The sequence below is a fragment of the Ambystoma mexicanum genome, chromosome 2q (assembly GCF_040938575.1).
Source record: "Ambystoma mexicanum isolate Mex_15411 chromosome 2q, UKY_AmexF1_1, whole genome shotgun sequence".
Taxonomy (NCBI): Eukaryota; Metazoa; Chordata; class Amphibia; order Caudata; family Ambystomatidae; genus Ambystoma; species Ambystoma mexicanum.
In genome coordinates, this window is record NC_090924.1 from 926322476 (window position 1) to 926333703 (window position 11228).

The 11228-nt window shown below is 42.5% G+C and overlaps 1 long non-coding RNA gene across 1 annotated transcript in view; it reads right to left on the reverse strand.

Moving 5' to 3' along the window:
- LOC138569040 (uncharacterized) overlaps nucleotides 1-9731 on the reverse strand; it is a 167240-nt gene extending 157509 nt beyond the window's left edge. Inside the window, exon 1 of the long non-coding RNA XR_011303073.1 lies at nucleotides 9319-9731. This is a non-coding gene — a long non-coding RNA (uncharacterized lncRNA). The remainder of the gene's footprint in view (nucleotides 1-9318) is intronic.
- Between the last annotated feature and the right edge of the window lie 1497 nt (nucleotides 9732-11228).

Genomic DNA, 11228 nt, shown 5'->3' on the forward strand with positions numbered 1-11228 from the left:
GGAGTTAAAGGAGCAGAAATCAGATGGGAAGTGAACCCAAAGCTAAAATGTCCAAGGAAAAACTCCAGAAGAGGCTCAAAGTTGGAAGAACAGAGGCCAAATGCACATTTGGGGAACAGTGCTTTCACCAGACTTTTGGGGGAAAGGAGTAGTAATATGTAGAGTCCGGATGGTCACTAGTCATTACCAAGGCACCATCGACATCGTACGGAATAGATGCAAGCCATTATGGCCAAAGCTTGCAAAACTGCTGACATGGGAGAGAACCAGAACTGTGGACGCGTTTTTGATGCTCCAGGAATGGTGCACGGAACTGAAGTAATTATGGATAATTATTGGGCATGTGGATCATAAGCCGACATCAGACTGCCGAAAAACTAGCAAGGTATATGCACAATAGTGAACGTCCACGTTCGAGCCTTGGTAATCCCGAAAAGTGACCTGAACATTGACAGTTTCCCGCAAGCAGTTGCTCACCTGAGGAAAAGGGGATCTGGAACTGCTAACTCGGATGAAGAGAGAGAATTACTTCTCTGCCAAATCAGAAGAAGCCTTTCATGCAATCCCGTATGAACACAGGCTGTTCAGCCTCGCCTCATCAGTGTTCACATCTATTTTCATGCCAAGTATTAAGGTTGGGGCAAATACTAAATGGTTGCAGATAACCAGATGGGAGTTCCTGCAGGCTATCAACACCACCATAAAAGGATTCAACACAATCGAAGAAGAGTTAAGAGTCATCCGACTGATGACTCTCCAGAACAGATATGTGCTTGACATGATCACAGCTATGGATGGAGGAGTTTGCGCAAAAATCAGAGAATTATGTTGCACATTTATACCTTCACACGATGAGGAAAATTGAACTTTAACAGAAGCCATAGGTATGCTGACAAAACTGCAGAACCAGATGATTGATGAAACTGACTGACGAAGTGGATGATGACAGCTGGTTTGGATCACTATTCTCATGGGCTCCACAATGGATGTCAGATGCATTTAAGTTCCTGGGAGCCCTGCTAGTGATGATATTACTAGGTTTTTGTGTTATCATCATAATAATCTCTCAATGCCCAAAGACTGCGAAAAAAGCCATAGGGATGAAGATCATGATTGATGTCAAGCCAGGATTGAAGCCTGAGGACCTGACTGATGAAGAAATAAAAACTTTATGAAGGCCGGCATTCATGCACCGAGAGAACAAAGTTTCTCTACCCCAGGAAACATCGAAATTATGTGGGAAGATGGGTTTCCTGTAGCCCAAACGGACAATGTCAACTAACGACATGGAATAAAGACGAACATGTAAGGACCGCAGGGAGCCTGAAAGGAGTCATAAAGATATGGACTCCAAAGAGACACTTCTTCAAACCATCATGTATAGATCCAGAAGATGAGAAGGAATGAACCCAGGCGATGGAGTGAAGATGAATACAGAAGAATCGAGTAAGATGCATGCAAAGACGGAAGTGAAAGTGGTCGATGAATCACCCAGAGGGGGGAGTGTAGAGGAGGTCCCAAATAAAGCCTGCACTCCAATTGTCCATTTTGAAGTTCCAGGAATGTTCACACCAAGATATGTGACGTATGATGGGCAAATAAACCAACAGAGAGCCGTAGTAGGGCTCTGCCCAGTGCCTATCAGAAGAACAGCACCTATTGCAGTACCAGTACCATGGAACCCATGGACAGTAAGGTATCCATTTGGGAAACCCTACCAACAAATGAGACGAAATGAAGATTGCCTAAGTACAGTCCCGGAAGAAACCAAAAAGGTCTTAATGGAAGACGAATTTTGACGTCACAAGAACCTGGACTGACTCACAGATAGAAGAAATGACGACCAGAGAATGACACAAAGAGAAGAAATGCCATGAATAAGGATATTGTGAACCTAAAGTGAAAGGACGATGTTGAAATGCAAAGAAGTTTAAAGCTGTAAGCAAGATGAAGGCATTTCACCAGTTTAGACCTGTAAATATGCTTGGAACCGCAAGAAAGCTAAAAAAACAGTGCAGCTTGCTATGCTTAGTAGAATAATAGTGCGGCAAGGGCCATTGTACATAATCTATCTCAAAATAAAGCACAGTATTATAAGTGTATTTCTACTTTGCACAAGAAGCAGAATCAACCCAGGTTACTAAAGGCCAAATAAGAAAAGATTCATATTAAGCAAAACGAGAAGAGATGGCTGAATCAAAACTTGGCAGAGGCAACTTGTGCCAGGAAAGCCAAGGTCATATTAAAAAAGGAAGAGAACAGTAGCTACATCTAATTGAAACTGAGAACAGAATATCCTGCCTCTGAAAGGTCGAGATAAGAAGACGTAGGCAGGTGGCAGGCTAAATGAGAATCAAATACACAAATTGAGAGAAAAGAGACAAATTCACAGTGTAGAAATCACATGACCAGCCGAGCAAGAAGAAGTGAGGGTTCACACCTATGCTTGGCACCTGACCAGGCAGAGATATCAGAACTTTTCCAGACAGAAGATGCAGTCTCGAGGCCAACCACGGTGAACTAATTGACACATGGACACTAAAGTGATGATTGATTGTACCCATAATCGGAGGAAGGCCAGGTGACTAACGGGCACTCTACACCTGGCCGACCATTCTGCGTGCTGCTAAGTGAAGTGGAAAAGTGTGCATGGGGTTGGTGCCAACCCAATCACAATGGACCAAATAATCTAGAGTCCTATAGTTAGTAGAACCAATGAGACGTTGTACTTTTAGTGACGTCTACAGTAGTCATTTTGAAGGAAGGGCTTAGATGCCCACCTGACAGAGTTTACCCAATCCCCTCACTCCATTACCATATACAGATATAGTACATATAGTAAAGTTACCTTTTCCTAACCAATAGAATTGCATGTTCATTTTTGAGTGTTAGACGTTAGTGATGACGATTTTTGAGTTTAAATGTTACAACTCGTATGAAGTTCATTGGAGTTTGAAGCGAAAAGGATGATCGCATCACTGCTGATATCCACGACTCCCCGTTTTCTGTACTTGTCATTAACTGACTCCCTTTGCCAAACCATTGAGTTGGCCTTATTGATTGGTGTTGGAGTAATGAATCTGCACCCCCATCCATCTCAAGGGTGCAGCTATCGCGTCTTAAAGTACTTCTGAGCAAGCCTCGGCTCTATGGGCCGGCCGAGGGTCTTGGCGTACAAGATCCATCATGAAATATATTTTATGCATTCAGATCCCATATATGGCCAGAATCCTAACCTATCACTTCTCAGCTAATCCTTAATGTTCCCTTCCACCTACATCTTTCACAGTCTATTCTTGACTCTGCTTCTCGCGGAGACCAAGCTGGACAGTCCCTGAATCGTCATTCTGGGTTTTGTATCGGGCCAGTACTAGCAAGTCCAAACAAATAAGCATTCACACTTTAAGGGTCCACTTGAGGACATCTTGTGCCTATTACACACCATCACACCACTTCTACTACAGTGAGACTATCACTTAAAGACTGCCTTCATGAAATTCTCCATCACGAACCATGTAAATGATATAACTTGAACTCGTCATTCTGCACTATCATTTCCATCCACCAGTTTCGATCAACATGCATCCAGAAGGCCAGAAAACATTGCCCTTCCCCTCATCCCTGCATGTCTCTTGCCAAAACTCTCAGTTCATGTAATACTGTACCCACTTTACCCTCCATACTCTCTTTCCCTTTTCCTCCAAGCACCGCAGACTACAGACAAAAAAGTCAAGGAAAAGAGAAACGTGTCAGAAAAAACATCTTCATCAAAGTGTGGAAACTTTAACTAGCTGGCTCTTAAAAAGACAATAAGACTAGCCAATTGATTCAGACAAATGAAGAAGCTACAGCTAGTACTGCTGAGGAGCACAGAATCCTCTGAGTTTCTGGCGCTGCGACATCTCGTCAAATACATTTGCCTATTACTCTGCACATACACTGTGTTGCGCAGGACGAGGTGGCAGTGCCTGCGATTTCTATGCCACCCAGTCCAACATTAGATAGTCGTGTACTAACAATTACTCAGGTGCCGTCACCATCTAACAAGAATGTAGTTAATCGCTCTGCTCTGTTGAAGTTATTTGCTAGGGTTCTTAATTCCAATGACATTGACTTTGTTCAACCTTTGGGTCAGAGATATGGTTATATGACAATAAATCACTGTTCCTTACCCTCTACTGCATCTTTGTTATAGGCCTAGGCTGAATCATTGGTATGTCTTGGCTACAAGCTGGATATGCTACCCATGTTGAAGGGCAGCATTCATTATTGTGACCATTGTAGAGCATGCCCTAAAAATACTTAAATAACACTGGTGCTGCTACAGAAAGAATGTGGGGTTTCAGGTTTTGATAACATACAAGAGTGGAAGTGGTTAAAGAGTATTACAACAGGTTCTGTGTCTCCCTGTGATTGAACGTTTAAAGTAATTTCGTGGAACACTCAGGGACACTCCACCATTTTAATCAGCGGTGGATCCTTAGCTCTTCTCTTAAACTCTATCATTGTTTTACTTCAGGAAGCATGGCTCTGTAACCCTTTTCACATTGACGGCTCTGTGATGTATCAAGCCTCTGCAAAAAAGGGGGAGATTGGACAACCTTTTGGTGAGCTGTTAATGGGGGTTAAACAAGACCTGCCCTCTTGTTTGGTCAAGCGTTGGATATGAAAGGGAATGTGTTGGTTGTCAAAGTGGGTTTGCAATGGTATTCTATACCTAATAGAATATTAATAGTGAATGTATATGATCCACCAGGTGTGGGCAAAACTGAGGCCATTTTTGAATATATTGATAAGATTGTCGTCTCTTGGGAAATCGACCCGGACTCTGATGTTATCCTTTTGGGGGGAGATCGCGATGCAAGATGTGGTGAATCTCCTTCATGGCAAATTTTCCCCATATATTAATAATAATAAATTGACGTTGAAAGAGTCCAACATTAAGGGCCATGAGTGGCTTACATTTCTAACCAAGTGGGAACTTACTCTATTGAATGTTCTTCTACTTAATGATATTCCTGGCAAGCCGACTTGCCATCTTGGCGGTAAGTGGCAATTCTGCACTCTAACTGGGAACGGCCCCCTTTTAGAGTGTGTTTGCTCTTTGAATGTCATCTCAAATCAGTTTAGTGATCACGCTCTTGTAGTGCTTCAATTACAAGGTACTGGTGAGGTGAGCAAGGAAAGTGGTCTTGGGGAATTGGAAGTAAACCAGGGGGAATCGCATTTGCTGGACTGCAGGAAATATTAGAAAGGCATGCAGAGAGCTTGGTAGTGTATTAATAGATGCCCCAGAGAATCTAGCAGAGCTCTCTGCAGATGGTATAGAAATGTGGACCTCTGAGATAACTTGTAGTGTTGGTGTATCAAAAGGAAAAACACGGTCTATGGTATTGACCAAAAGAGCAGTGTTCTTTGATATAGAGGTTCAAGTGGCCAACCGTAAATTACGGAGAGAGGTTCATCATTTAAAGTCACAACTGCATTTTGATCAACATGCTAATGACATGCAACAAGCTAATATCAAGAAGGATAGGAATGTTTACAGTATTTGGTTTAAAAAACGTTAAGTTGAAGGACTAACAATTAAATGGCAACAGCTTATCAATGTCATGCTGAGCCGCAACCCAAGAACAATGTGGTGTGTCCTTTCACTGGCTAAGGCCCCTTAGGAGATTTAAAAATAAAATCCAATCCAAGAACAAACATGGCGGAAATGTACTGAATCCAAAATGTTTAGTCATAAGATCTCTTGGGGAAATATGGTGGAATGTAAATATTCCTGTAGAGCCCCTGGGCAAAACGGCTTAGCTATGGCTGTTCTAAAGGCTGATGCTAAATATTGCACTGTTTTATTATGCACTCTGTTTGCAAAGGTATGTCAACATGGGCTAATACCAGAGTCATGGACTCGATCTATATCGGTTCCTATTTATATGTCTGGAGATCGCTTACTACCTGAGAATGACTGACTGATATCCTTGCTCGATTCCACTGGGAATGTGTTTGCAACTTGGGTTTTGAGACTATTGCAAACTTGATTCAATTAAATTAAATTATTGCATCCCTTACAGACTGGATTTCAAGCAGGTGCCAGTAGGAGTCTCAATATTAGAACTTTAGATAGGCTGATAACTAACGCAAGGAGCAAACAGAGTGCTTCCTTATACCCTGCTTATGTGAACTTTAGGTCAGCGTTCCACCTAGCAGACAAGGATCATTTGTGGGTCAAAATTTGCTGAGTGGGGCTGTACGCCCTGGCTACTACATATAGTCAGTGCACTCCATAAGGATACAACAGCAAAGATATGGCTAGTTAACTGAAGTTTTTTTTATCAGGTCAAATGTGTATAAACAGAGGAGTTAAACAGGGCTACATTATGGCTTCACTACTTTTTAACCTATGCCCAGCTGATTTAATTGGTTGATTAGAGGCTTGTGCTAAATCTTCACCTAGGATAAATTCTGTAACGCTCTCAGCAATTTTGTATGTGGATGATCTCATTTTATTTAACCACACTTTTACTGGTATCAAGGATTTACCTAATGAATTGGGGCATTATGCAACTGAAAATGACCTGGTTGTGAATCGGGAGAAACCCAAAGTTATGTTGGTTACTCCCAAGAAAATTAACAGGTTAGTTTTGAAAACTTCTATGGGATCTATGCAGTACACTGAGTCTTATAAATACTTATGACTAGAGATGTCACATTCGGCAAGTTATGAAAATATACTGAAAACTGAGATTGCGAAGGCGAGACAGCTAACATTCTTGGTGCACAGATTTGCGAGAGAAATGGCAGGTTTTTTCATGAGTGAGATACTACTGCTGTATAAAAAGTGCTTTTGCCCTACCATATTGTATTGTCTGGAGGCTCAGAAGATGAACAATCTAGATTGGCTTATTCGAATTAAAGGGTTTTTTGGCGTAATGTATTAGGTCTCCCATAGTCAACCCTGCTGGAGTACCTACGATTGGAGCAAGGTCTCTTATTGTTGATGAAAGCAGTGATATTAAGACAGAGGGGAGAGCTCTATTTGAGAACTCAAACTCTCATTAAAGATAATCTGCTGGCCCGTATTGTCATACACAATCCTGTTGAAACTATGAAAGGAGACACATATTTACAAATGATAAATGATGTGTTCCTTTCTGTGAATGGGTGTCCAGATTTTAATCGTGGGACACAGTTTGCTGCCTTGAAGAATGAGTTTGCGAGAAAGGTGGCTCATTGGTACTGGATTCCGAATTATGAACATTTAGCCTCACTCCATGGATACGCTCTGGTCTCCATGGTAACCCATAGGTTTATGAGACCCCAACCTTATTTAATGCTTTGTCCTGATGCCGAAGTTCGGAAGTTAAAACTGTTGATCCATATTAACCAATTGCCAGTGCTTGCTAACGTAGAGGCTCGCCTGAAACTGGCAACGGATGCTAGATACTGTAGAATCTGTATGATCACCGAGAATAAGGAAACGGTTAGGCACATTTTCATGGAATGCTCCAGGTTGGGTCCACTGTATTTGATTCACCTTGGTCATTTAATTCACAGTTATGAAGCAATATCAGATCACACATTTTGGACATATTGGGCCTCATTACAAGGAGTGCAGCCGCAGAATGAACGGTGCCGGTAAGGGACCGACACCGTTCATTCCAGGCCGCAACATTACGAGGTCTCCTCGCGGGTGCCGCTAAGGACGTCTGGTCAGACCAGACGTCCTTAGCGGCACCCGCGAGTAGACCAGTATGCAAACAACGGGCCCATCATTAACGGGCCCGTTGTTAGCATCCTCCCCATTCCCATTGAGCCCTATGGGGGATGGAATGGGGATGTACCGGGACCAGATCCCGAGAATGGGAATTACCGGGCCCGCAAAAGTCAGCATGGCCCGGTAATTCCCTATTTCTGGGACACGGACCCGGTACCCGGTTTGGGGTAAGCCATGCCGCTAAAAACAGCATGGCTACCTCCAAACTCGTAATGAGGCCCATTGTCTTAACACTTATTCTGTATCTGTACATATTGCTCCGTATCAAATGCGGCTACACATTAAGAAGCATGTTTGACAAGATTTGGTTACAGAAAACGGAATGTGGAGTAATGTGATTTTTACCTTTTACGGTTTTTGTTGCTGTTATTGTGCTTATTAAGCAAGAAATTAGTTTTAACTAAGAAACCAATTGTAATGATTCTTAGGTAGCGGAATTGTCATTTAAATATGTGTGTAATGTGTGCTATTCTTACGTTTAATGTTGTGATTAACTAAATAATGTAATGGGTTCATGGGTGCCAACTTTTGATTTTCACTACAAGGGCAGAAATGCCCCCACCTCCGCCGTGAATATAAGCAAGCAACCAGCCCAACCGATGCCCTGGCCAAACACATTTTATAGCAATTGTTTTTTGTAAGGAATTGCAAAAAGTCATATGATTATCACCCAGTTTTTAATATATTACTTCTCAGCAAAGGTCTCTCAACCTGCTGAGCTACCCTGTTAGCCTTGTACTGTAGAGCATGTCTATGGATCCCTTAATGTACTAAAAGTCACTGCAAAACCAACAGTATTTTGGGTGCACCACCGTTACTCCGTGCACCACTGCCATGTGAGTGATTTAAAGTGGAAATGATGTACAGTGTGGAGTTTGGAAATTAGCAGCATGAAAGAAATATCACCATTTTTAAACTATTATTTAGAAATGTTCCTTTGAGCAGAGTCCAACTGCCAGCTCTGCCCCCTCAGAACTCTGTCCCCCTCCTCCAAACTCTGTCCCCACTCTGGTTCTTCTGGGAACCCCTTTTAAATGTTTTCCATTCCACCACTGCCCACATGCAAACACACATGCAAACACACAGTTGGAAGAACTCAAAAAGACATATAGCAAATTAATTCATGTATCCATCGCAGAGCTCCCAAGTTTCCCATGAGCATCCTGAGAAGGCCAGCTAGTCATGTGTTTGCCCTTTGGATTCTTGGACTTGTTTTTTTTCTGACCCATTTGAAATGTAGGGAAACTACAATTCCCAGAATTCCGAGCAAAAGCAGGACTGGATTGCCTTCTCACGCACGGCTTCGGGAAACTTGAGAGAAAATTGTAACCACTGTATACAGATTACAAAGAAGAAACATGATTCGTTTTCTCTGCCGTCCGTAGTGCAGGTGGTATTTTGGAGGCATGCATTATTTAGACTACTCTACCATGTACAGACTTCCAAAAAGTTCATGTATAACCTAGACAGCACTGCAAAAAAAATCGTTATTTGGCTAAGAGGTTTTGAAAAGCCGTGGTGTACAAAAAAAGACGACCTACCTTTGCGTTGCGTATTTTGGACGGGATCACTTAAATGAGAAACAGGTGTCCTCCAGCTTTCCTGCAGGCGCACTGTTGGTCACGGACTATGAGGGTCCAGCACGGCTCAGCGCAGCTAGTTAAACCCTCGTTATACGTCCGCCCTCCTTAAAGAATGGACACTTTCGTGTTAGGCTTCAAATTAAATGTATGTGTAAAAAATATCCCTAGCTAAAGTTTTAAAAAAAAACTAAAAAGTCTGGGTTATTGAAGAAACACGGGGCATTTGGATGAGGAAATGCTGATAAAATCGGCTGTCTCGGAAGCTGCCGGAGTGAACCCTACTGCCCATCAGCAGTGGGGGGCGCAAGAAGACAGCATTTGCTCAGGACGGCGGATCAATTGGTTCCTGGGCGCCGAGGTGTGGCGGGCCTGTAAACAATGCGGCGCGGGGGAGGAGAGGAGAGGGGAGGGGAAGGGAGGGGAGCGGGCCGCCCAGATGGAAGGCGCCATTCGTGGCGTGGGTTGCGGCCCAGCGTCTGCAGGGCACTGCAGTGGCGTTCGTGAAAGCTTCCTGCTGCGCAGCCGGCGGGCACCCCCTCTTGCGCCTACAGTGCGGTTTCTGTCATGTGGAGGCCAGGTGCCCGAGCACCTTCTATGCGGTCTGAAGGCTCCCATACCAAGATGCCCTCGTGTTGTTCGTCCCAGTCCGACTACAGCATAGCGATGCGTTAGATAGCACACTGTTTTAGAACGTAGCCAATGTTGCTTTCTACGAATGTTTCACTTATTTTAGCCGATATTATTGAGTCATAGTGCACACCTTACTCCTTATGTACTTTTCAATTATTGAAGCGTGTCATGTTTTGTTTATATGAGGTATAAAAAAGCAGAAATAAAAGATAATACGCGTGTTATGATCTAATGACACTGTATCTGCCTCATAGTGTTTTTGCCATCAGAATTATTATGATTACTATAACATTAACTATACGATAATTGTTCTTGTGTCTGTGTGTGTGGGCACATTGCATTCTTCCTAGAAGTTCACCATACCCACCACCGCGTGATGCTCTATACACGGGGGCAAATTCAGTGGTTAGAAGCAGCTTGTTTTCCGCCTGGACGCGCAGGAACCGTTATTTCGTGTGGCCAATCCTTGCGCCGTCGGACATCGTTTGCAGACGTCTGTTCATGATGGGCAAAACAATTTCCCTAGAGTTTTATTTCCTTACAGCTGTGATAATATAGAGAAATTAAAAATTCCTGATATTTTTATTTACATTTTTTTAAAATGGTGTGTTACAAACCTTTAAAAAGAAACAAACATTTTTTTTGAGGTTATTTCATCAAATTAAAACATTATCTCATCAAACTACAATTTACATAAAAGTCAAAGAAAACCAAACTTAAGCAAAGTAACATCAAAAGAAACAGACATATAAACGACTTTTGCATATCAACAGTTAATTTTGATTGCTATCGTACTCTTCTGCTAGTTATGTTGTCATGTCTTCCAAAAAAAAAAGTTAAAGCAATTATTCATTTTCTATTAGATTCATCCAAGAGCGCTTGCCACCAGTCCTCAGCATTTAATGTCTGTTTCTCTGCAATTATGCGCCCAAAGTGCTTTGACCTTTCCGGCCGAAGGGTCGTGCAGAATAATGTAAGATGTTTCACAGTCTCGTCTTTTTGATAGCAAAGCCTACACACGCGTTTAATATGTGTGTGGTTTGACCATAAACCTACGGTCTCCTTGGTCTTAAACAAGTTGGAGGCGCAATTTCATATATAACAATCTATGTTGTGGATCAGGAAATTTCACCAAATATGTTTGTGTTTCGTTCAAGGATTTTGCTTCACTCAGTACAAACTTCATTATCTTGTGCTTCTATCTCTGTTCTCCTGTTGCTATCCAATCTTGCATCCAA